The sequence below is a fragment of the Symphodus melops genome (assembly GCF_947650265.1).
Source record: "Symphodus melops genome assembly, chromosome: 23".
NCBI lineage: Eukaryota > Metazoa > Chordata > Actinopteri > Labriformes > Labridae > Symphodus > Symphodus melops.
The window spans coordinates 2,918,035-2,944,108 of record NC_136713.1 but is presented as its reverse complement, the minus strand read 5'-3'; the positions used below and the strand labels follow the sequence as shown (position 1 = coordinate 2,944,108).

Genomic DNA, 26,074 nt, shown 5'->3' with positions numbered 1-26,074 from the left:
GGTGCTTTTATTAGCTTAAATTGATTATGACCAAGGATTTTATCGTTAATTTTATGGTTAAAATAAATGATTGAAGATTTATTTATTTAGGAAAACTTGTGTGCGACAGCAGTACGTACAGTATGCGCCTCTTTTATTCCAAATATCTTACTCATATTTCTTCTTCCAGCCTGTCAAGTCTATTATTTATAAATGAATGACTGGTTGCATTATTTATTGATCATATTTGGAAATTATAATATAATCAAAAAATCCCACTGCCATGCTCAAAATAGAAACTATTTTAGTTTAATTTGTGTAACTATAATAAAAATAAAAGGTAACTATTACAATATAATCCTCTTTATGTTATTGTGTGCAAACCTTCAGTTAAAATAATTTATTCTTTTTTTTTTTTTTTTTTACAAATCAGTGAATCTTCAGGTAAATCGTTCTGAAATTCATCATCTCAAATGTGACATTGTAATAGAGATGATTGAGTAAATAAATTACATTTAGTTTTTACAACTTAAAGGACCTACTGATGAAGAGAAGGTACCGGACTTAGTACAACACAAATAGTAATAACAGTGAGTTTTAAATGCATGTTTTGTTGTGTATAAGAAAAACCAGATAAATATTTAAAGATGAGTTTTAAAAAGAGGAAAATAAGTGACAGTGAGGGGTACTGACAGACTAGTTAATGTGAAAGTAACCACTAGAGGGCGACATTTCCCCCACAAGTGATGGATTGTTGAGGTTCAGTGACTTTAACTTATTTAAAGAGTTATCAAAAAGGTGAAGAATATAAATATGCAATGATTATAAAAGGACGATGTACACAGGCTATTGCTCAAATCATGTCGTTATTGATTTGACATTAAAGATAACGTTTGTAAATATAAACCTTCAGCTTATAGTCACGTGTTCTGTGCGTCATTTCATAAAAACACAAGACAAAAGTTCTTTATTTCTCTGATAGGAACTGTGCAGGTTAATAAGTGTAAATAAATCTGGCCACAAGAGGGCGCCTTTTCCACATCTCAATGCGATTGGACAGATAACAAAATTGAGTCAATAGTAATTGAAAAGAGAAAAATAAAAAACAGTAAATAAAAGATGCATACAATTAGGAAAAAATAAAAGCCTTTAAATTGTACGATTAAATAGTTTGATCACAGATCTAATTCCTAACAAACTGAGAATTTTTCATTTAAAACTTTATTTACATTTTTATGTCAACAAAATTAATCAGTGTTAAAAAGTCAAACTGTGGTTCCTGGTTAAAAGATCATAAATGATTGTAATTGTCCACTTTGCCGTGCTGCACGTCTTATTTACTCCTGTAATAAAAAACAGTTTTAATGGGATATTACTTTATTGATCCCCAATGGGGGGATCAATAAAAAGATCAATGAAAGCAGCACTGAGCGTTAAAATCGTCAACATTCATTGATGAAAATCTTCAGCTAGCACATCTGAAATAAACAGTCGGACTTTCACTGGTAAGTGTAACGCGACAGCCTGTCACTAACCAGCCAATAGAGGGCGACATTTCCCCACAGTGATGAACCACCTGGCTCAGGTTACTTTATTCAGGTAGATTTCTTTACAGCCAGCGAGATCGACAACCATTGTGAATAATAAACAGAGCGAGAAGACAAAGATCTTAAATGCCGTCATAGAAATTAGTGAATACATGAAATGTTGCAGACAGTCGAAGAGTCTGAAACATTGAAAACATGAATCTTATAATTTCTTATAGTTTCTTAAATCAGATCCATTTCAGAAGAGTGTTAAAGAACGTGAAGCTGAACACGGGTTGATGTTTATGTTCAGCTTGTTTCAACTTGAGATGAAATCAGTTTTAATGCAAATTAATGTTTCATAAAACTCTCCTGCTGTTTTATGGCGTTACAATGACGTGTTTGTCTCTCGTAGATGTGTCCTCAGTGGACGTCATGCTGGAGGATCATCTTGAAGGTCAGACGGTCTTTACAGTAGATGAAAACCAGAACAGCTGCTGGAGTCATGTGGCATACCTGCAACCTTGAAACGCTTCCCATCAGGCAGAACTACACGGAAAAACAAACAATGTTGACAAGTCAGGAGGTTTGAAAGAAACTGTCAGTAAGATCTCTGAACCAATCAAAGCAGCACAGATACAAGACCTGACTGAAGGTGTTTGTCTCCTGTCCTCAGTACGCTGTTGAGTCTCAGATCAGGATTTGAGCCTCCTCCTCCTCCTGCAGGATTGACTGCATGTATTGTTATTTATTTGATCATGTTTCTTTGCACCGAGGTGAAACAGGAAACAGTCTCACCGATGAAGATGGTTCCTGCCGCTCCAGGAGGAGAAACGTGGAGGAGGAGGGAGAGCGTTACAGCTGTTCCACACGGCTGCCATCACCGAGTCTGGACACAAGAAGGTCACACACACACACACACACACACACACACACACACACACACACACACACACACACACACACACACACACACACACACACACACACACACACACACACACACACACACACACACACACACACACACACACACACACACACACACACACACACACACACACGTTTATCAATTTTGATCAATAAATTTTAAATAGTAAAATATTCTTTAAAAATTTAAAATATTAAAAATGTTTTTGAGGAAAAAATTATAAATTGTGAAAATATTTTTTAATTTACAATATTAAAATGTTTTTCATGAATAAATTGTAAATAGTGAATATTTTTGAAAAATTGAAAATATTCAAAATGTTAAAATGTTTTGTTGGGGAGGTAAAGTGTTCATTCAGATGCAACTGTCAAAACTGACAGGGCTCAATGAACTCGTGATCTGCATGTATGAACTAAGAGCTCCACAGTCTTCCTCCCCCCTGACGTGTGCCTCCCACACATTAAAGCACTTCTGTTCTGAACGTGTAGCATTACACCCTTAATGTCATCTTCCCTGCATATTAAAGCTCCTTTAAGATTGATCTGCAGCCTTAAATTTAAAATATGTTTCACTATAAAGATTAGTCGATTAAGCCACACAGTTATTAGGAGCAGGTGCAGCATTAAAAGGGATAATCTACAGAACGTGAAGTTTAATTTGATTAGAGAAAATGAGTTTTACTTCAGTTTGATCGTCACCTTATTTATAAGTCAGAGCTCAGCCACCCTCTGTATCTTTAATCCTACTCTGTCGGCCATTTCTCAAAGCTCACCACCACAGATGAGGACTATCAGCTGGAAGACGGAGACCTTTCCCTTCACACTCTTCACCACAATAGTTAGATACAACGCCGAGCTAATCGCCCGTTTTGTCATCCTTTGTCTCATTCAGGGCCGTCCCGTCACGTCCTTATTGGCTCATGCTGCAGGAGTGACTTCCTGCTTCTAAACGGTAAGCCGACGTGAGGAGTCATTATGGGACAAATATATTTGTGTAAAGACTTTTCCTGTTGCAGCAGCTCAGAATTAACTTGATATATATAAATGTGACTAATAAAATAATGAGTATAATTACATTGAACTAAAATCAACTGTCATGAAAGCCAAACTATCTCAAGCATGCCTTTGACCTTTTGACCTCCCTGTTAAATGGGGCATTTTGGGGAGAGCAGATACCAACAGCACTTGCATGAAGTAATTTATTTTGGTAAAAAGCCTCAGGCCTATCAGTCAAAGACATGTACAGATGCAGGCATTTAAAAAGGTGATATCACTAACAGATCAGATTTATAAAAAGAAAGAAAAATGAACCTACAGGTATCCTTGTTGCTGTCAAAAGGCTGGAGGAGCAATGAATGACACTCTTCAGACATGAAGTCCAGACCGGAGCCCTGCAGATCACCTGTGACCCTGGAGACACAAAGAAAAAACACGATCAAATGTCATCATGACTGATCTAAATCTGATGCAAACTTTAAAGAAAAAAAAACTGTTTTTGACAAATGTACAAATTTGACATTGTAATGAAAGAACGTATTTTGATTAAGTAAAAAACACATGTGGTTGAAAGAGGATTTCTGTGAGAAATGTTGACCGTTGGGTTCAATGACTGTAGTGAACCTTCCTCTTCGTGTTGCAGAAACCTGCTGTTCACGGGCTCAATGAGGAAGAACTTTGACCCTTTTAACTACCACACAGAAGAATAACTGAAACGCTCTGCAAGAGGTCAGTGACACTAAGACATGCACATTCATCTGTTGAATTGAAAATGAAGATTAAAGACAACATAAACTTGATGGCTCCTCACCATCTGGTGGAAAACATTGCAATGAATTTCAATTAATGAAAACATGTTTTTAATGAATAAATCATACATTTTGATTTAAATACAATTTCATGAATAAATTTCGAATTTTGATAAGTCAATCATTTTGATCATGACTTGATAAATAAATACATTTTCACGAAAATGATTTAATAAATGGTAGTTTAGTATGTAAATGTGATTTTCAATAATGTACTGTGATTAATAATTGTTTCTATTAAATGCATTATAAATTGACTTTTTGCAATAAATTGGAAAATTTTAAGTACTTTTTTGATGACTTACATTTTGATTAAAGTATTACTTTGATTATCACATCACATTTGATGAAAATATGATTGCAAATTTTGAATTAAAAGATTTTTGATTAATACATTCCAATTTTTTTTCATGAATAGCAAATTTGTAATTTCTATTAGAATTTTTTGATGAAATGCTTTTGACCAAAATATTTTAAGAATGACAATTTTAGAAAAAATAAATGCATTACAAGTGTAATTAAAATATTGTATAGAAAATTTCATTTTATGAAAACATTTAAAAATTCTAAAATTGTTTTTGATGAATTACAATTAAATTGTGAATTTTAAAATATTTTTGATGAAAGTTGAAAAGTCAAAATATTTTTAAAGACTGGAAATATTAACATTTTTGATGAATGAATTGTAAATAAAAAATTTAAAAAGTTGAAAATATTAAAATGTTTTGATGAAGTTGTAAATATTTAAATAGTTTCGAATATTTGAAAATTTTGAAATGTTTTTGAAAAGTTCAAAATAGTAAAACGTTTTGATGAATACATTTTAGTAAAATATTTTTGAATTGTAAACGGTGAAAAAACTTTTTGAAAATTGAAAATATAAAAAAATATTTTGAATAAATTTTAATATTTAATATTTGAAAATATTAAAATGTTTTAATGAATACATTTTAAACTAAAAGATTTTTGAAAAAGTTGGAAATATTAAAATGTTTTGATGAATACATTTTAAATTCTAAAAGATTTTTGAAAAAGTTGGAAATATTAAAATGTTTTGATGAATAAATTTTAAAATTTTAAATATTTTTGAAAAAGTTGAAAGTAGTAAAATGTTATTGATGAAAAAGTTGAAAATATTAAAATGTTTTGTTGAATAAATTTTAAATAGTTAAATATTTTTGATGAAAAAGTTGAAAATATTAAAATGTTTTTGATGAAAATACTAAAATGTTTTGTTGAATAAATTTATAAATTCTAAAATATTTTTGAAAAAGTTGAAAATAGTAAAATATTGTTGACGAAGTTGAAAATATTAAAATGTTTTGATGAATAAATTTTAAATTTTAAAATATTTTCGAAAAAAATGAAGTAGTAAAATGTTTTTGATGAAAAAGTTAAAAATATTAAAATGTTTTGTTGAAGTTGTAAATATTTAAATAGTTTCGAATATCTGAAAATTTTGAAATGTTTTTGAAAAAGTTCAAAATAGTAAAACGTTTTGATGAATACATTTTAGTAAAATATTTTTGAATTGTAAATGGTGAAAATATAAAAATGTTTTAATGAATAAATTTTAAATTCTAAATTATTTTTTAAAAAGTTGAAAATATTAAAATGTTTTTGATAAAAAAAAGTTGGAAATATTAAAATGTTTTTGATGAAAATACTAAAATGTTTTGTTGAATAAATTTATAAATTTTAAAATATTTTTGAAAAGGTTGAAAATATTAAAATGTTTTGATGAATACATTTTAAATACTAAAATAGTTGAAAAATATTAAAATGTTTTTGATGAAAAAGTTGAAAATATTAAAATGTTTTTGATAAAAAAAAGTTGGAAATATTAAAATGTTTTGTTGAATAAATTTTAAATAGTTAAATATTTTTGATGAAAAGGTTGAAAATATTAAAATGTTTTGATGAAGTTGTAAATATTTAAATAGTTTCGAATATCTGAAAATTTTGAAATGTTTTTGAAAAAGTTCAAAATAGTAAAACGTTTTGATGAATACATTTTAGTAAAATATTTTTGAATTGTAAATGGTGAAAATATTTTTTGAAAATTGAAAATATAAAAATGTTTTAATGAATAAATTTTAAATTCTAAATTATTTTTTAAAAAGTTGAAAATATTAAAATGTTTTTGATAAAAAAAAGTTGGAAATATTAAAATGTTTTGTTGAATAAATTTTAAATAGTTAAATATTTTTGATGAAAAAGTTGAAAATATTAAAATGTTTTTGATGAAAATACTAAAATGTTTTGTTGAATAAATTTATAAATTCTAAAATATTTTTGAAAAAGTTGAAAATAGTAAAATATTGTTGACGAAGTTGAAAATATTAAAATGTTTTGATGAATAAATTTTAAATTTTAAAATATTTTCGAAAAAAATGAAGTAGTAAAATGTTTTTGATGAAAAAGTTAAAAATATTAAAATGTTTTGATGAAGTTGTAAATATTTAAATAGTTTCGAATATCTGAAAATTTTGAAATGTTTTTGAAAAAGTTCAAAATAGTAAAACGTTTTGATGAATACATTTTAGTAAAATATTTTTGAATTGTAAATGGTGAAAATATTTTTTGAAAATTGAAAATATAAAAATGTTTTAATGAATAAATTTTAAATTCTAAATTATTTTTTAAAAAGTTGAAAATATTAAAATGTTTTAATGAATACATTTTAAATACTAAAATATTTGAAAAATATTAAAATGTTTTGTTGAATAAATTTTAAAATATTTTTGAAAAGGTTGAAAATATTAAAATGTTTTGTTGAATAAATTTTAGATTCTAAAATATTTTTGAAAAAGTCTAAAATATTAAAATGTTTTGATGAATAAATTTTAAATACTAAAATATTTGAAAAAGTTGAAAAATATTAAAATGTTTTTGATGAAAAAGTTGAAATTAAAATGTTTTGAATAAATTTTAAACTCTAAAATATTTTTTAAAAAGTTGAAAATATCAAAATGTTTTTGATGAAAAAGTTGAAATTAAAATGTTTTGAATACATTTTAAATTCTAAAATATTTTTGAAAAAGTTGAAGTTAAAATGTTTGATGAAAAAGTTGAAAATATTAAAATGTTTTTGATGAAAAAGTTGAAAATATTAAAAAATGTTAATGAATACATTTTAAATACTAAAATATTTGAAAAAGTTGAACATATTAAAATGTTTTGTTGAATAAATTTTAAAATATTTTTGAAAAGGTTGAAAATATTAAAATGTTTTGATGAATACATTTTAAATACTAAAATAGTTGAAAAATATTAAAATGTTTTTGATGAAAAAGTTGAAAATATTAAAATGTTTTGTTGAATAAATTTTAGATTCTAAAACATTTTTGAAAAAGTCTAAAATATTAAAATGTTTTGATGAATAAATTTTAAATACTAAAATATTTGAAAAATATTAAAATGTTTTTGATGAAAAAGTTGAAATTAAAATGTTTTGAATAAATTTTAAATTCTAAAATATTTTTTAAAAAGTTGAAAATATCAAAATGTTTTTGATGAAAAAGTTGAAATTAAAATGTTTTGAATAAATTTTAAATTCTAAAATATTTTTGAAAAAGTTGAAGTTAAAATGTTTGATGAAAAAGTTGAAAATATTAAAAAATGTTAATGAATACATTTTAAATACTAAAATATTTGAAAAAGTTGAACATATTAAAATGTTTTGTTGAATAAATTTTAAAATATTTTTGAAAAGGTTGAAAATATTAAAATGTTTTGATGAATACATTTTAAATACTAAAATAGTTGAAAAATATTAAAATGTTTTTGATGAAAAAGTTGAAAATATTAAAATGTTTTGAATAAATTTTAAATTCTAAAATATTTTTTAAAAAGTTGAAAATATTAAAATGTTTTGTTGAATACATTTTAAATAGTTAAATATTTTTGATGAAAAAGTTGAAAATATTAAAAGGTTTTTGATGAAAAGGTTGAAAATATTAAAATGTTTTGTTGAATACATTTTAAATTCTGAAATATTTTTGAAAAAGTTGAACATATTAAAATGTTTTGTTGAATAAATTTTAAATAGTAAAAGATTTTTGAAAAAGTTGAAAATATTAAAATGTTTTTGATGAAAAAGTTGAAAATATTAAATTTTTTTAATGAATACATTTTAAATACTAAAATATTTGAAAAATATTAAAATGTTTTGTTGAATAAATTTTAAAATATTTTTGAAAAGGTTGAAAATATTAAAATGTTTTGTTGAATAAATTTTAGATTCTAAAACATTTTTGAAAGTCTAAAATATTAAAATGTTTTGATGAATAAATTTTAAATACTAAAATATTTGAAAAAGTTGAAAAATATCAAAATGTTTTTGATGAAAAAGTTGAAATTAAAATGTTTTGAATAAATTTTAAATTCTAAAATATTTTTGAAAAAGTTGAATTTAAAATGTTTGATGAAAAAGTTGAAAATATTAAAATGGTTTTTGATGAAAAAGTTGAACATATTAAAATGTTTTGTTGAATAAATTTTAAATAGTTAAAGATTTTTGAAAAAGTTGAAAATATTAAAATGTTTTTGATGAAAAAGTTGAAAATATAATTTTTTTTTTAATGAATACATTTTAAATACTAAGATATTTGAAAAATATTAAAATGTTTTGTTGAATAAATTTTAGATTCTAAAACATTTTTGAAAAAGTTGAAAATATTAAAATGTTTTTGATGAAAAAGTTGAAAATATTAAAAAATGTTAATGAATACATTTTAAATACTAAAATATTTGAAAAAGTTGAACATATTAAAATGTTTTGTTGAATAAATTTTAAAATATTTTTGAAAAGGTTGAAAATATTAAAATGTTTTGATGAATACATTTTAAATACTAAAATAGTTGAAAAATATTAAAATGTTTTTGATGAAAAAGTTGAAAATATTAAAATGTTTTGTTGAATAAATTTTAAAATATTTTTGAAAAGGTTGAAAATATTAAAATGTTTTGTTGAATAAATTTTAGATTCTAAAACATTTTTGAAAAAGTTTAAAATATTAAAATGTTTTTGATGAAAAAGTTGAAAATATTAAAAAATGTTAATGAATACATTTTAAATACAAAATTTTTTGAAAAGGTTGAAAATATTAAAATGTTTTGTTGAATACATTTTAAATACTAAAATAGTTGAAAAATATTAAAATGTTTTTGATGAAAAAGTTGAAAATATTAAAATGTTTTGAATAAATTTTAAATTCTAAATTATTTTTTAAAAAGTTGAAAATATTAAAATGTTTTTGATAAAAAAAAGTTGGAAATATTAAAATGTTTTGTTGAATAAATTTTAAATAGTTAAATATTTTTGATGAAAAGGTTGAAAATATTAAAATGTTTTGTTGAATAAATTTTAAATTCTGAAATATTTTTGAAAAAGTTGAACATATTAAAATGTTTTGTTGAATAAATTTTAAATAGTAAAAGATTTTTGAAAAAGTTGAAAATATTAAAATGTTTTTGATGAAAAAAAGTTGGAAATATTAAAATGTTTTTGTTGAATAAATTTTAAATTCTGAAATATTTTTCAAAAGGTTGAAAATATTCAAATGTTTTAATGAATAAATTTAAAATACTAAAATATTTGAAAAAGTTGAAAAATATTAAAATGTTTTTGATGAAAAAGTTGAAAATATTAAAATGTTTTGAATAAATTTTAAATTCTAAAATATTTTTGAAAAAGTTGAAATTAAAATGTTTTTGATGAAAAAGTTGAACATATTAAAATGTTTTGTTGAATAAATTTTAAATAGTAAAAGATTTTTGAAAAAGTTGAAAATATTAAAATGTTTTTGATGAAAAAGTTGAAAATATTAAAAAAATTTAATGAATACATTTTAAATACTAAAATATTTGAAAAAGTTGAAAAATATTAAAATGTTTTTGAAAAAGTTGAATATATTAAAATGTTTTGTTGAATAAATTTTAGATTCTAAAACATTTTTGAAAAAGTTGAAAATATTAAAATGTTTTGATGAATACATTTTAAATACTAAAATAGTTGAAAAATATTAAAATGTTTTTGATGAAAAAGTTGAAAATATTAAAATGTTTTGAATAAATTTTAAATTCTAAAATATTTTTGAAAAAGTTGAAATTAAAATGTTTTTGATGAAAAAGTTGAACATATTAAAATGTTTTGTTGAATAAATTTTAAATAGTAAAAGATTTTTGAAAAAGTTGAAAATATTAAAATGTTTTTGATGAAAAAGTTGAAAATATTAAAAAAATTTAATGAATACATTTTAAATACTAAAATATTTGAAAAAGTTGAAAAATATTAAAATGTTTTGTTGAATAAATTTTAAAATGTTTTTGAAAAAGTTGAATATATTAAAATGTTTTGTTGAATAAATTTTAGATTCTAAAACATTTTTGAAAAAGTTGAAAATATTAAAATGTTTTGATGAATACATTTTAAATACTAAAATAGTTGAAAAATATTAAAATGTTTTTGATGAAAAAGTTGAAAATATTAAAATGTTTTGAATAAATTTTAAATTCTAAAATATTTTTTAAAAAGTTGAAAATATTAAAATGTTTTTGATGAAAAAGTTGAAATTAAAATGTTTTGAATAAATTTTAAATTCTAAAATATTTTTGAAAAAGTTGAATTTAAAATGTTTGATGAAAAAGGTGAAAATATTAAAATGTTTTTGATGAAAAAGTTGAAAATATAAATTTTTTTTAATGAATACATTTTAAATACTAAAATATTTGAAAAATATTAAAATGTTTTGTTGAATAAATTTTAAATTCTAAAATATTTTTGAAAAAGTTGAAAATATTAAAATGTTTTTGATGAAAAAGTTGAACATATTAAAATGTTTTGTTGAATAAATTTTAAATAGTAAAAGATTTTTGATGAAAAAGTTGAAAATATTAAAATGTTTTTGATGAAAAAGTTGAAAATATTAAAAAATTTTAATGAATACATTTTAAATACTAAAATATTTGAAAAAGTTGAACATATTAAAATGTTTTGTTGAATAAATTTTAGATTCTAAAACATTTTTGAAAAAGTTGAAAATATTAAAATGTTTTGTTGAATAAATTTTAGATTCTAAAACATTTTTGAAAAAGTTGAAAATATTAAAATGTTTTGATGAATACATTTTAAATACTAAAATAGTTGAAAAATATTAAAATGTTTTTGATGAAAAAGTTGAAAATATTAAAATGTTTTGAATAAATTTTAAATTCTAAAATATTTTTTAAAAAGTTGAAAATATTAAAATGTTTTGTTGAATAAATTTTAGATTCTAAAACATTTTTGAAAAAGTTGAAAATATTAAAATGTTTTGATGAATACATTTTAAATACTAAAATAGTTGAAAAATATTAAAATGTTTTTGATGAAAAAGTTGAAAATATTAAAATGTTTTGAATAAATTTTAAATTCTAAAATATTTTTGAAAAAGTTGAAATTAAAATGTTTTTGATGAAAAAGTTGAACATATTAAAATGTTTTGTTGAATAAATTTTAAATAGTAAAAGATTTTTGATGAAAAAGTTGAAAATATTAAAAAATTTTAATGAATACATTTTAAATACTAAAATATTTGAAAAAGTTGAAAAATATTAAAATGTTTTGTTGAATACATTTTAAAATGTTTTTGAAAAAGTTGAAAATATTAAAATGCTTTGATGAACAAATTTTAAATAGTTAAATATTTTTGATAAATAAGTTGAAAATATTAAAAGGTTTTTGATGAAAAGGTTGAAAATATTAAAATGTTTTGTTGAATAAATTTTAAATTCTAAAATATTTTTGAAAAAGTTGAAATTAAAATGTTTTTGATGAAAAAGTTGAAAATATTAAAATGTTTTAATGAATACATTTTAAATACTAAAATATTTGAAAAAGGTGAAAAATATTAAAATGTTTTTGTTGAATAAATTTTAAATTCTGAAATATTTTTCAAAAGGTTGAAAATATTAAAATGTTTTAATGAATAAATTTTAAATACTAAAATATTTGAAAAAGTTGAAAATAGTAAAATATTTTTGAAAGTTGAAAATATGAAAATGTTTTAATGAATAAATTTAAAATACTAAAATATTTGAAAAAGTTGAAAAATATTAAAATGTTTTTGATAAAAAAGTTGAAAATATTAAAATGTTTTGTTGAATGATTTTTAAATTCTAAAATATTTTTTAAAAAGTTGAAATTAAAATGTTTTTGATAAAGTTGGAAATATTAAAATGTTTTGTGGAATAAATTTTAAATTCTAAAATATTTTTGAAAAAGTTGAAATTAAAATGTTTTTGATGAAAAAGTTGAAAATATTAAAATGTTTTAATGAATAAATTTTAAATATTAAAATGTTTTTGATGAAAAAGTTGAAAGTATTAAAATGTTTTGATGAATACATTTTAAATACTAAAATATTTGAAAAAGTTGAAAAATATTAAAATGTTTTTGATGAAAGTTGAAAATATTAAAATGTTGTGTTGAATAAATTATAAATTTTAGAATATTTTTGAAAAGGTTGAAAGTAGTAAAATGTTATTGATGAAAAAGTTGAAAATAGTAAAATATTTTTGAAAAAGTTGAAAATATTAAAATGTTTTGATGAATAAATTTTAAATACTAAAATATTTGAAAAAGTTGAAAAATATTAAAATGTTTTTGATGAAAGTTGAAAATATTAAAATGTTTTGTTGAATGAATTATAAATTTTAAAATATTTTTGAAAAGGTGTGAAGTAGTAAAATGTTATTGATGAAAAAGTTGAAAATATTAAAATGTTTTTGATGAAAAAGTTGAAAATAGTAAAATATTTTTGAAAGTTGAAAATAGTAAAATTTTTGATGAATAAATTTTAAATACTAAAATATTTGAAAGTTGAAAAATATGTTTTTGATGAAAAAGTTGAAAATATTAAAATGTTTTGTTGAATTATAAATTTTAAAATATTTTTGAAAAGGTTGAAAGTAGTAAAATGTTATTGATGAAAAAGTTGAAATTAAAATGTTTTTGATGAAGTTGAAAATATTAAAATGTTTTGATGAACAAATTTTAAATAGTAAAATATTTGAAAGTTTAAAATATTAAAATGTTTTGATGAATACATTGCCAATATGTAATTATTTTTAAAAAATTTCACGTTTTAAAATATGTAGACATTGAAAATTTTAAAATGTTTTGATTTACATTTGTTAAGTTGCATTTCAATAAAAACAGACAAATGCATGTTTCCAAAACAAAGTGTTGTCTATTAACAGCAAATCAGCAAAAATTATAAACGGTAGATAAACCATCACAGACAGCCAACCTTTAAATGCTAAATGGAAACAATCCTCACAATTTCATTACACACTAAGGCAGGTAGTTTCAAACAAACTCTAAATGCAAGTCAGCCAGCAGCAAGAAAAACTCCTGTTCAAGTTAAAAACAACCCACTCTATTTGTCAACACACATCTCTAAACTACCTTAAATGAAAAACGGAATGAGGTCAAGAACTGCCAAAAACCTTGATGGGCTTTCTTCTTTAATGTGTTACAGTGCACACAACAGAAACAATGTTTAAGTGTTAGGCAATATAGCATCAAGAGATACCCTTGCTGCACTGCTGTCTTCATGCGTCACAACCACAATAGCTTTTCAAAGCTTTCTATTTTTATTTTAAATGTAGGAGAAGTTTACATTTATATTTGGTCTTCAATCGGTCACATTGAGAAATAACTTGCATTAAAAGTACAATTAATATTTTCAGCTAAAGAATGTTGTATTTTGACCTTTTACAAATGTTGAGTGATAAATGTTGACCGCAAAACTGTTGCAAATTTTAATTGACTTTTATCTTCGACTTGCTGCACACGGAGTGAAAACAATTACCGTAAACCTATCAAAAAAGTTAAGTGATAAATGTTAACCCTGTCGCAGTTTTGACTGTGCATCAACATTTATCACTTTACAACAAGTCAGAAGTCAACATTTATCACTCAAAATGTTTACCAGAGATCTGTCTCAAAGATTGATAGATGAATGTTGACCATGGAGTTGTTGTAAATGAAGTCATAAATTTTGACTGAACCTGCCGCAAATTTTCAGTGATAAATGTTGACCGCAGACATGTCTCTAAGATCGATAGATGTTGACCATGAACCTGCTGCAAATTTTCAGTGATGAATGTTGACCATGTATCTGTTGCAATTTGTGACTGAAAACAGTCACAAACCGGTCACAAATTTTGATTGATAAATATAGACTGCAGACCTGTCACAAATGTGGTGTGATAAATGTCCACAGAGCAACATTTATCACTTTACATTTGAGATAGTTCAGCTTTCAACATTTATCACTCAAAATTTGAGATTAAATGTCTACCGTAAACCTGTCACACATTTTGAGCTGTAAATGTTTACCACAGATCTGTCTCCAACATTGACAGATGAATGTTGACCCTGGAGCTGTTGTAAATTAAGTCATAAACTTTGACTGTGAACCTCTTGCAAATGTTCAGTGATTTATGTTGACCGTCTATCTGTTGCAATTTGACTGAAAATAGTGACCGCAGACCTATCACAAATGTGGTGTGATAAATGTCCACAGAGCAACATTTGTCACTTTACATTTGCGACAGGTCAAAGGTCAACATTTATCACTCAACATTTGAGACAGGTCACAGGTCAACTTTTGCCACTCAACATTTGAGACAGGTCAAAGGTCAACATTTATCACTCAACATTTGAGACAGGTCAAAGGTCAACATTTATCACTCAACATTTGAGACCGGTCAAAGGTCAACATTTATCACTCAACATTTGAGACAGGTCAAAGGTCAACATTTATCACTCAACATTTGAGACAGGTCAAAGGTCAACATTTATCACTCAACATTTGAGACCGGTCAGCAATCAACTTTTGCCACTCAACATTTACAACAGTTCAGCAGTCAACATTTGAGACAGGTCAAAGGTCAACATTTATCACTCATAATTTTTCAGTTCAAAGGTCAATTTATCATTTAAAATGTTGACCGTGGAGCTGTCACAAATTGAGTGATAAATGTTGACACTGTACCTGTTGCAATTTTTGACAGAAAAAAAAAGAGACTGGTAGAGCTGTTGGAAATTTAGAGATAATTGTTGACCACAGAGGAAAAATTCACAACTTTACATTTGTGACAGTTTTGGTGTCAACATTTATCACAACTTTTGCGACTTGTCAGCAGTCAACATTTTTCTCTTAAAGTAGATGTTACAAAAACATTGCTAAATCAAAAATAGTTGTGATTTATAAATTGTAAATTTTCCTAAAAGAATTAATTCATGAACAAATTGTAACTTAAAATATTTTTGGATTAGTAAATTGAAAATCTGAGAGAAATTAAGTTTAAGAACTTTGAAAGTTTTAAAATACTTTTTGATAAATAATTTATAAATCTTGCATCTTACACACAAAATTGAGAATTTTAATTTTTACATTTTTCTGACGATTGTATTTCCTGAAAAAAATGACCAATTTCAAATTATTTTTGAATAAATTTTTTTATAATGTTTTTGATGAAATTGATGATTGTGGGGAAAATTAAATTGTATGTACAGATTGAAACTTAAAATAATTCCTGATTAAATGTACAGTTTTTGTGAAAATTGGATTCGATGAAAAAATTCAACTTTCAAAAGGATTTTTGTGAAATAAATTATACAATGAAAATTTGATTTTACAAAAACAATTGAAAATGAAGTAATTTTAGATGATTAAATTGTCAATCTTAAAATGTTTTTGAAAAATTGTAAGGTTTTTAATATTTTTGGTGATTAAATTGTAAATGTTTAAGTATTTTTGATAATTTGTAACTATTAAAATATTTTGAGAAATATATTTAAATTTTCTTTGAAGATTAAAATTTAAAAAAAAGAATTGTAAATTTCAAAGGATTTTTTGAAAAATGTAAAGTTTTGAAATATTGTAATTAAATTGTGTATTTTAGAATATGTTTGAAAAATTTAAATGAAAATATTTTTTGTGATTAAAATGTAATTTTTGAAATAGTTTTTGATTAAAATGAAATTTTTTTTTTTGATAATTAAATAGTGAATTCTTTATTTTTAAAAAATGAAATTAAAATAATTATTAATGAATTTTAAATACTAAAATAGTTTGGAAAAATTTAAAGTTTTAAAATTGATTAATAAATTGAGAATATTTTAAGTTGCATAAACAGAAAAACAGATTATGCATTTTCCCAACACAAAACATTATCTGTGATTGAATCTGAGAAAACCATTAATATCACTACAACCGAACAAAAACAAATAAGCAAAACATATCAACAGCAGATAAACCATCACAGACCAGTAACAGTCACACAAACGGCCAACCTTTAAATGCAAAATGGAATCAATCCAAACAATTTCATTACACACTAATAAGGCAGGTAGTTTTAAACAAGCTCTAATGCAAGTCAGCCAGCAGCAAGAAAAACTCCTGTCCAGGTTAAAAACAATCAGCTCTATTAGTCAACACACATCTGTGTTATAGTGCACACAACAGAGACAATGTTAACCTGTTAGGCAATCTAGACAATATGTAAGCTAGCATCAAGAGGCCCCCTTATCTGCACTGCTGTCTTCACTGTGTAACAGTCACAACCAAAATATTTATTCACAGTTTCTCATTTGATTTTAATGGGGAGATGTTTATGTATGGTCTTCAGTGGTTCATATTGAGAAATAATTTGCGTCAAAAGTATAATTAATAATATTTTCATTAAAATAAAGTTGTATGTTGACAGAGGACCTGTTAAAATTTTGACTGCAAGCCTTTTACAAATGTTGAGTGCTAAATGTTGACTGTGGAGCTTTCTTAAATTAAGTTAAAAATATTGACCGGAGCTATAACGTTCGCAAATGTTGAGTTAAAACAAGGACCTTAAACCTGTTGCAAATGATGAGTGATTGATGTTAAGCACAGAGCTGTCACAAATCTTAAGTGATGCATGTTTATCCCAGACCTGCCACACATTGAGTGAAACCAATAACCTGTCGCAAGTAGAGATAAATTTTTATCGCAGACCTGTCATAAAATCTGAGTGATAAATATTGACCTTTGACCTGTCACAAATGTTGAGTGATAAATGTTGCTCTGCGGTCAACATTTATCTCTCAATCTGTGATTAAATATTGACCGTGAACCTGTTGAAAATTGTAAATGATAAACATTGACTGCAGACTTGTCACAAGTGTTAAGTGATAGATGTTGACCGTGGAGCAACATTTATAACTCAACATTTGTGACGGGTCAAAGGTCAACATTTACCATTCAAAATTTGAGACAGGTCAGCTGTCAACATTAATCACTCAACATTTGTGATTAAATGTTGACCATAAACTGGTCACAAATGTTGATTGATAAATATTGACCGCAGACATGTCACAAATGTGGAGCGACAAATGTTGTCCACGGAGCAACATTTGTCACTTTACATTTGCAACACTTCGACAGTCAACATTTATCAGTCAACATTTGAGACAGGTATGCAGTCAATATTCATCACTTTGTATTTGAGACAGGTGACCAGTCAACATTTATCACTCAACATTTGCGACAGGTCAAAGGTCAATTCATCATTTATAATGATAACCGTGGAGCTGTCAGAAATAGAGTGATAAATTTTGACTCTGTACCTGTTGTAATTTTTGACTGGAAAAAAAAAAAGAGACTGGTAGAGCTGTTGGAAATTCAGTGGTGAATTTTTCTCTGTGGTTAACAATAAATCACTTTACATTTGCGACAGTTTGGGAGTCAACATTTATCATAACTTTTGCGACAAGTCAGCGGTCAACATTTTTCACTCAATGTAGATTTCACGAAAACATTGCAAAATCAAAAATAGTTTAATGATTAAATTGTAAATTTTCCAAAAGAAAATTAATTCGTGAAAAAATTGTAACTTAAAATATTTTTGATCAGTAAATTGAAAATCTGAGAAATTATTTTTTAGAAAAACTTTAGTCTTAAAATATTTTTATAAATCTTGGTGAAAACAACATTTTAAGCACAAAATTTAAAATTTTACATTTTCTTGACAATTGTTTTTCATGAAAAAATTCCCAATTTCAAAAGGTTTTTTTATGAATAAATTAATCAATATTTTGTATATTTGTGTGGGAAATTACATTGTATGAACAAATTGGAACTTAAAATTCCTTAAATGTTACATATTACATTACATTGTTTTTTGAAGTTCTTTCGTGAATTATTATTATTATTTTTTATTATTGAAAGGATTGAACTCATTCTTGAATAATGAAACTTTTACATCTTTGTGAAAATTAGAGTTCGAAAAAATTTAAAGTTTTATAATAAATTGAGGAAAGTTTTCACTTTTGTGAGAATTGGATTTAAAAAAAAAAATTTGCACATTTCAAAAATGTTCATTGATAAATGACATTTAATTTAATTATTTTTGAATTGCCGATTTTGATGAAAATTCAATTTCATAAAGAAAAATATAAAAAAAGATTTTAATAAAGTACATTTTGACGAATAGATTTTACTAAACACTTGCATATTTTAAAAATATTTTTATCAATAAATTACAAAGTTTGAAAAAAAAAAAAAACTTCACATAACGTCTAAATTTATAAAACATAAGTTTATAAATAAATTGTACATTTTGTTGAAGACATTGATTCAAATTTATGTTTAATATGAACATTTTTGATATCTAAATTGCATTTTTGAACTTGTTTTGTAATATTACCCAGAAATGATTTCAAAGAGTCAATGCATGTCTTAAAAACATGACTTACAAAGCTGAGAAATCCACGTATGTAGCTCCAACTGAACAAAATCAAACAGTATCCATCCAAAACCATCACAGACTGAGAACAGTCACAAAACAGACAACCATTAAAAGCATTATATACCAAGGCCAGTAGCTTCAAGCAACCTCTAATGCAATTTAGCCAGCAGCAAGTAAACCTCCTGTACAGGCTGAAAACAATCCACTCTATTAGTCAACACATCTCTAAACTTTCTTTAATGTGTTACAGTGCATCCAACAGAAACACTGTTCAAGTGCTCGGCTATCTAGACAATGTGTAAGCTTGCATCATGCTAGCTATTCACAGCTTATTTTAACGTGTAATGTAGATGTTTAAATATGTTATTTGGTTTTTAGTACTTCATATTGCAACATAAATAAGTTGCGCCTCGAGTACGATTCATTATCTTTTTTTTCTTTCGTTTTTTTAAAACTTGTTTACAATAGTTACAACAATGACTGTAAACCAGTTGCAAATTTAGTGAAATGTTCACCGCAGAACAGTCACAAATGTTCAGTGATGAATGTTCATCCTGAATCTTTTAAATTAAAGTGATAAATGTTGAAATGTGACTGAAAACAATGACTGTAATCTGGTAACAAATGTAAAGTGATGAACGTTGCCCGCGGAGAAACATTTATCACTCAACATTTGAGACAGGTCAGCAATCAATTTATCACTCAACATTTGCAACAGTAAATTATATACATATATTGCGTATTTTGATTAATATTAAAAAAAATTATGGATTGTATATTTATTTAATTTATTTTTTATCAAAGCACAATGTTTTAGGGAATCGTAAATGTTTAGTAAAATATAATCTTTTATAAATAGTTAATTTTAATGAAAATGTGGCTTTTGATAAAAAAAAAATGTATTAATATTTTTGATAAATTTCAAAGTCTGAAAATAAAGACTTGACATAACAGCTATTTTTATAGAAACACATTTTGATGAGAACAATGCACAACGTTTGATAAATAAATTGCACATTTTGATGACAATAATTTTTAATGAAAATTTAAAAAAGTTTAATAAATATTTTTAATATCCTAATTGCATTTCTTGATTTAGCTTAATGAGAATTCCACAAGGGAGCTATTTTGTAACAGTCAGGCACCACGCGTGCATAAACTTTATTTTTATTTTTTTAACTGATTTTAGTTGTAAGTCTCAAATTATTTCAAAGAAGGAGAATATTATAAGTTGCATTCAAAGAGGTCGGTGTTCTGTTTTATAATATTTACACCAAAAAGTGAACGCATGTTTTCAAAACATGAATTACAAACTGGTTTGTTATTAAGGATGAGAAATCCACTCATTTAGCTCCAACCGAACAAAAACAAACGAGCAAATATCACCAGCAGCAAACAGCCAATCACAGACCAGGAACATTCACACAAACAGCCAACCATTAAATGCTAAATGTAAATCACAGCATTTGGAAAGCCTCGGCAGGCTTTCATTGTCCACAGCAGAACCAACAAAGCTTACAGGAAACAAACAGTTCAGTTAATAGAAAAGTGTTTGACTCACGTTTGATGTGAACAGTTGTTCGGTCTCCCTCTGCACTTGTTCCTGAGAAAGCAATCTGTTTTGTTCACAGCATCATTTGACATACTTTCTTGCCCTTCACTCAGAGCATGTCATGCTATGAGCAGCACATCAGAAGCAGGTTCATCTCCCAGCTTTTTGATTTGACGTGCCAACACAAACACACAGCAGCAGCAGCAGCAGGGGGGAAAGCTTGATAGGAAGCAAACGAGCCAGCAAGCAGACGGAGAGGTTGGACAACTGTCAAGTCTCCAAGTATGATCCAAACAAGTCAGTTTAAATTAAATATGCAGTTTGAAGCAATTAAACCAACAGCAAGCAGACCTCCTGCACAGGCTAAAAACAACCAACATATCTCTAAACTACCATTGAATGCAAAGTGGACTCACCTCCAAAATGACCGAAAGCCTCGATGGGCTTACTATGCCAATGTGTAACAGTACCAATGTTAAAGTGTTCGGCAATATAGACGATGTGTGAGCGAGCACCAAGAGTCCTGTAGCTGTTTTCAAAACATGACTTACATATGTGTGTGTGTTATTAAAGCTAAGAAATGTTCTTATTTAACTACAATCAAAAATCATCAGCAGAAGCGAACAAACCCTCCCAGAACATACACTCCAACAGCCAACCATTAGATGCTAAATAGAACCAATCACAACATTACGCATTAAGACCCGGAGTTTAAAAAAAAAACTTGTTAAGTTTAATTCATGATCTATTTTAGTTCATAAAGAGTTTTATCTTCACTTGTTGCAAACGTTGAGTGATAAAGTAAACGCTGACTGAAAACAATAACAGTAAACGTGTTGCAAATTAAGTGATAAATATTTTTCACACATCACAAATTTAGAGTGATAAATATTGACCCTGAACCTGCCGCACAGTTTGAATGATAAACGTCGACCGCGGAGCAACAATCACTCAAACTTTGAGACAAGTCAGCGTTCAACATGTGATGAAAATACAGCTTTAAATTAATTGTACATTTTCATGAAAGTCCATTTTTGATGACTTAATTGCAAATTCCAACAGAAATAGTATTTATGATTAAATCGTACTTTAAGAAAACGGGTTTTTTGATAAATTGCAACTTTTGAGTAAATAATTTTTGATGGCTAAATTGTCAATTTTTAAAGTAATGATTTGACAGAAATAACGTAAATGTTGATTAAAGAAACAACTTTTGATGAATATGCAAAGTGTAATGAAAACCTTTTTTGATATCTAAATTGCATTTTTAGATCAGCTATTTGAAAATTACACTAAAGAGCAATTTAGCGACAGTCAGGCACAAAAACAAACATTTTATTTCTCTGCAAACTTTGATGAGTTTCAATATGTCCAAGAAATGTACTCAAAGAGGCATCACAATATAAGTTAAATTCAAAAAGACAACAAGATGAGTCGATGCATGTTTGTTATTAAAGCTGAGAAATCCATTTAGCTACAAGTGAACAAAAAACAGCAAACCATCACAGGCGAGAAACATTCACACAAACAGCCAACCTTCAAATGCTGAATGGAATCCATCTTTAACTATTTCATTACACATTAAGACCCGGAGTTTCCAGCAACCTCTCCTGCAATTAAACCAGCAGCAAGAAAACCTCCTGTACAGGCTGAAAACAACCCACTCTATGAGTCGACACATCTCTAAACTATCATTAAATACAAAGTGGAATACAAAGGCAATGTAAGCTAGCATCAAGAGAGCCGCTTATCTGCACTGCCGTCTTCACTGTGCAGCAGTCACAACCACAACAGCTCTTCACACTTAAGTGTGTGTGTGTACTTTTAATGTAGAGATGTTTAGATCGATTTATTTTTGGTCTTTAGTTTTTATATTGCAGCAAAAATAACTAAATTAAACGTATAATTCACTTAGTTTAAGTATTTTGACCTGTCGCAAATGTTCAGTGAAAACAATGACTGTAAACCTGTCGCACATGTGAAGTGATCAATGTTGACCGTGGAGCAACATTGATCACTTCACATGTGCGACAGGTTTACAGTCAACATTTATCAATCTCTGAGAGACCGGTCCAGGGTCAACATTTACCATCAAGGTTTTGGTGAAAATGTAAAGTTATGAATAAATTGTAAAATTTACAGAATAGATTTTAAATTTTGATTAAACATGATTTTGTTTGACAATACAATTTTTGATAATTAAATTGTAAATTAGATGAAAATACGGCTTTTTGAAAATATTCAACCCAACGACAGAGTTGAAGAGGATTTGTTATAAATGTCGAGCACAGTTTCATCAGTGAAGTAAAATCAAACGTGATGCCCGGTCAGCTTTTAAGAAGTCACAGCTACGTTCACGTTCCAACAGGTGCCGTATCAAAAATGTACAAGTATACAATCACTAACCAAATTTACAAATGAGAATATGGATCAAACTGAAACTGAGCTCGTTACTGAAGTACATTTGTTTATTCATGTTTGGAGGCAACAGCTGCCGGTTTAATTCCCTCTTTACTATTCTTCCATATTTAAGGGTGCAGCAGTTGGAGGCACCGCTGGGATGTTTGGCTGGAGGAGAATCCTTCAGCTGAAGTGAGTAGAAGTGACCACTAGGGAGCAGCTAATTAACCCCTTGTTTTACTGCTTCTGCTAACTTCTCTGATAAAATGCGATCTGATGCAGATTTAAGGACCAGCCAAAGAACATGTGACTGGTAAGACTAGCGGTCATAATAAAGTACCTCGAACAGGAACCACTGAGGATCAGGGTCAGGTCAGGTCTCCTTAATGTTCAGGACATAATAGACAAAGTCAAAATAAAAATGAGTGAACAGGAAGAACTCCGAGAGAGTCAAGTAAAGCGCGTCTTCGGCGGCCCCTCATGGCAACATGTCGTGCAAAGACTTTAAGATATCTGGACAAATAAGTAAGCCGGGGCCAAAAAGATTGGTTAACCTTCTCTCGCCTTGCCAGACCGACTGAAAGCAGATTCTACCTGAAATTATGACCCAGCATTAGTTCAGACCCTTCATGCGTACTGGCCTGCAGAATGACGATATTAAGAGGGACCTACAGACCAGTCCAGTGACCTGATGTGCCATGAAGACATGTTGCTGTGGTGGTGGTGTGATGATCTGAGGGATATTTCCTTGGCACACTTTGGGCCCATGTGTACCAAGTTGAGCATCGTTTAAAGACCACGGCTTACCTGAGTATTGTTGGTGACCATGACCATCCCTTGACAATCAGGGAGGTGAGTTTGAAAGCTAACTGTCCCCACAGCTGCAGAAGTACTGCAGGGTTCAGAACTACAACGTAACAGTATCAAGGACATGGCCAGGTAGAAAGACTGAACCGAAAGACTTCTGGAAAGACTCCAGACGTTAAAGACAGAAACTGACCCGTGTACTTACTGAGAAGTTACTGGATTCTTTGTCCCCAAGGTTGACATGTTCACCTTCAGTTCAGACCAGAGACATGGTGATATTCAAAACTACATGGACATTTTGACAGTGAGGTGAGAAGCGCAGGATTACAGCCTGGTAAACATGTTCATGTCAGGAACTTGACTCCTGGCAAACTGAGGAATCACTGGAACAGAGTGGGTGAAGACAGCCCTGAGAGACTTACGCTGAGCTACACACTAGAAGGAAAGAAGTTCAGGAAGCAGAATAATCAGATGAAGAGGGGGATGAAGATGAGCCTGTGCCCCTTCAGCAGATCGAACCACACTTACCCGAGACGGTGTCCACACCACACAGCCAGAGGAAAACTTACCAGAGTTGGAGGAAGTACAAGACCCTACAACTCAACTGCATTGATGATGTGGAGGATGCTGTCCCCTCACCTTTTCCAGGTGTGTCCTGAAATGAGCGAATGCAGCCGAGACAACAACACCAAGGACGACTTCAGGTTTTCAGGTATGATAGACTTGGTTCACTTACCTGTTAGAATCAGAGAACACTGCACAGCCATACCACTTTTGGCAGGAAGAGGCGTGCATAGTAGAAACACTAGTAGTTCTAAAACGGAGCATGTTACTAATTTTGTGAAATATGTGCATTTGTTTTTTAAAACTGCATACTAATGTAAAGTGGAGACAACAGTGTTGTTTTCTTCATTCATATGTACTACAATTCTTATTTAAAAAGGTACAACAAGGAGAACGAGGAAGCAAATCATCACTCAAGAGAAAAGAGAAAAACGTTTGCAAAAGAATCCAGAGAAGGTCGGAGGGACCCTCCATTTATGATTGTTTTTAAATGATGACAAAATTAAAATTGAAGTGATATATATTTTTAATTTTATTATGTTGTCATGAAAATACAAAATGTAATTTATCTTTTTTTTTTTAATATAAAGACATTTTAAGTGCTCTGTTTTCTTTATAAATTGTTCCGCTGATAATTACAGACACTAAAAGCAACCAAGTACGCATGAAGGACAAACTGGTATTTAATAATGTCATATTCAAGAAAAACCAAAAGCCCCCATGGCCTCGTAACTTTAGCAAACCAGGCGAGAGGGAGTTATCCAGCAGCTAGCAGCCTTTGTCCACATGCTGCAATCAACCCCACATGCTGCAAGAAGCTGTTCAGGAGCTCACAAGAAACTACCAACAAATCAAGAAGAAAACCAACAGCAAGCAGACCTCAACACAAGACCAGCAAACAGGTACGCAAAATAAGTTAAGAAACATTTAAAAGCCTCAGTGAGCTTTCTTTCTCCATGCAGCAGAACAGCTAACTAGCTTATAGCGAAACCGCCAAATCATCGAGAACAAAGCCAGCAGTTACATACGCCAACAAACAGCAGCAGACAGGTTTATAGCAAAGAAAATTGGACAGAGGAGATAGAAAAAGAAAAAACTAATAAAAATGTGACTTACTTTTGGAAGTTTTTTCACGACCACATGGTGCTCGGTTCCTGTTGAGACCAGTTTAAGAAAGTTAGTCATCAAGAAGAACGCTCGTACCGAGAGAAAACTTGCAAAACTTAATTAATTTCCACTTACATTTTAAAGTAATTTTCTTCCATGGCAGCAAAGTATTCATGTCACGTGCCGAACCCGCTTCAATCGTTCCTTTGAAAACAGTTTTCAAAAAGTTAGCGGTCAGGTAGCAAACAAGCTAACAAGCATGCTGAGAGAGACAAACAATTGACAAACAAAAAAGTATTTGACTTACTCTTTGAAGGCTTAATCTTTTCTGTAACGGTATCAACGTGTCCACGTGTTAAAGTAAAGCTCCACTGCAGTTTTCACATTGAATTCTTGGGTTTTGAGAGCTTTTCCCTCCATATTTGACCGACAATGCTAGCTCCTGCTATTAGCCACTGCAGGAAGCTAATTTAACAGCGTATTCTTTTAGTTTTCTCACTTTCTGTAGTTTGTAGTGAGAAAGAAGCTTAAAGGTTCATAATTAAGTTCTTGAAAGAACTATTTCATTAGCTTTTTTTTTTTATAAGTTTGAAAAAACCACTTGGTTTTTCCCTTAGGACTAAATGCGT

At 27.5% G+C, this 26,074-nt stretch overlaps 2 long non-coding RNA genes across 3 annotated transcripts; one reads left to right on the top strand and one right to left on the bottom strand.

Moving 5' to 3' along the window:
- Window positions 1-2,342: 2,342 nt before the first annotated feature.
- On the bottom strand, window positions 2,343-26,074 carry LOC306819003. Of its 2 annotated transcripts, XR_013778462.1 has the most exons (5): window positions 25,753-26,074; window positions 25,581-25,649; window positions 25,455-25,492; window positions 3,747-3,837; window positions 2,343-2,394 (listed from the first exon to the last, which is right to left on the bottom strand). It is a non-coding gene; the product is annotated as an uncharacterized lncRNA (long non-coding RNA). The 2 variants fall into 2 exon arrangements; XR_013778463.1 differs by lacking the exon at window positions 25,753-26,074 and having other exon boundaries at window positions 25,581-25,741.
- LOC306819002 lies at window positions 2,363-23,408 on the top strand. Its single transcript, XR_013778461.1, has 5 exons — window positions 2,363-2,408; window positions 3,328-3,387; window positions 4,075-4,160; window positions 23,101-23,159; window positions 23,250-23,408. It is a non-coding gene; the product is annotated as an uncharacterized lncRNA (long non-coding RNA).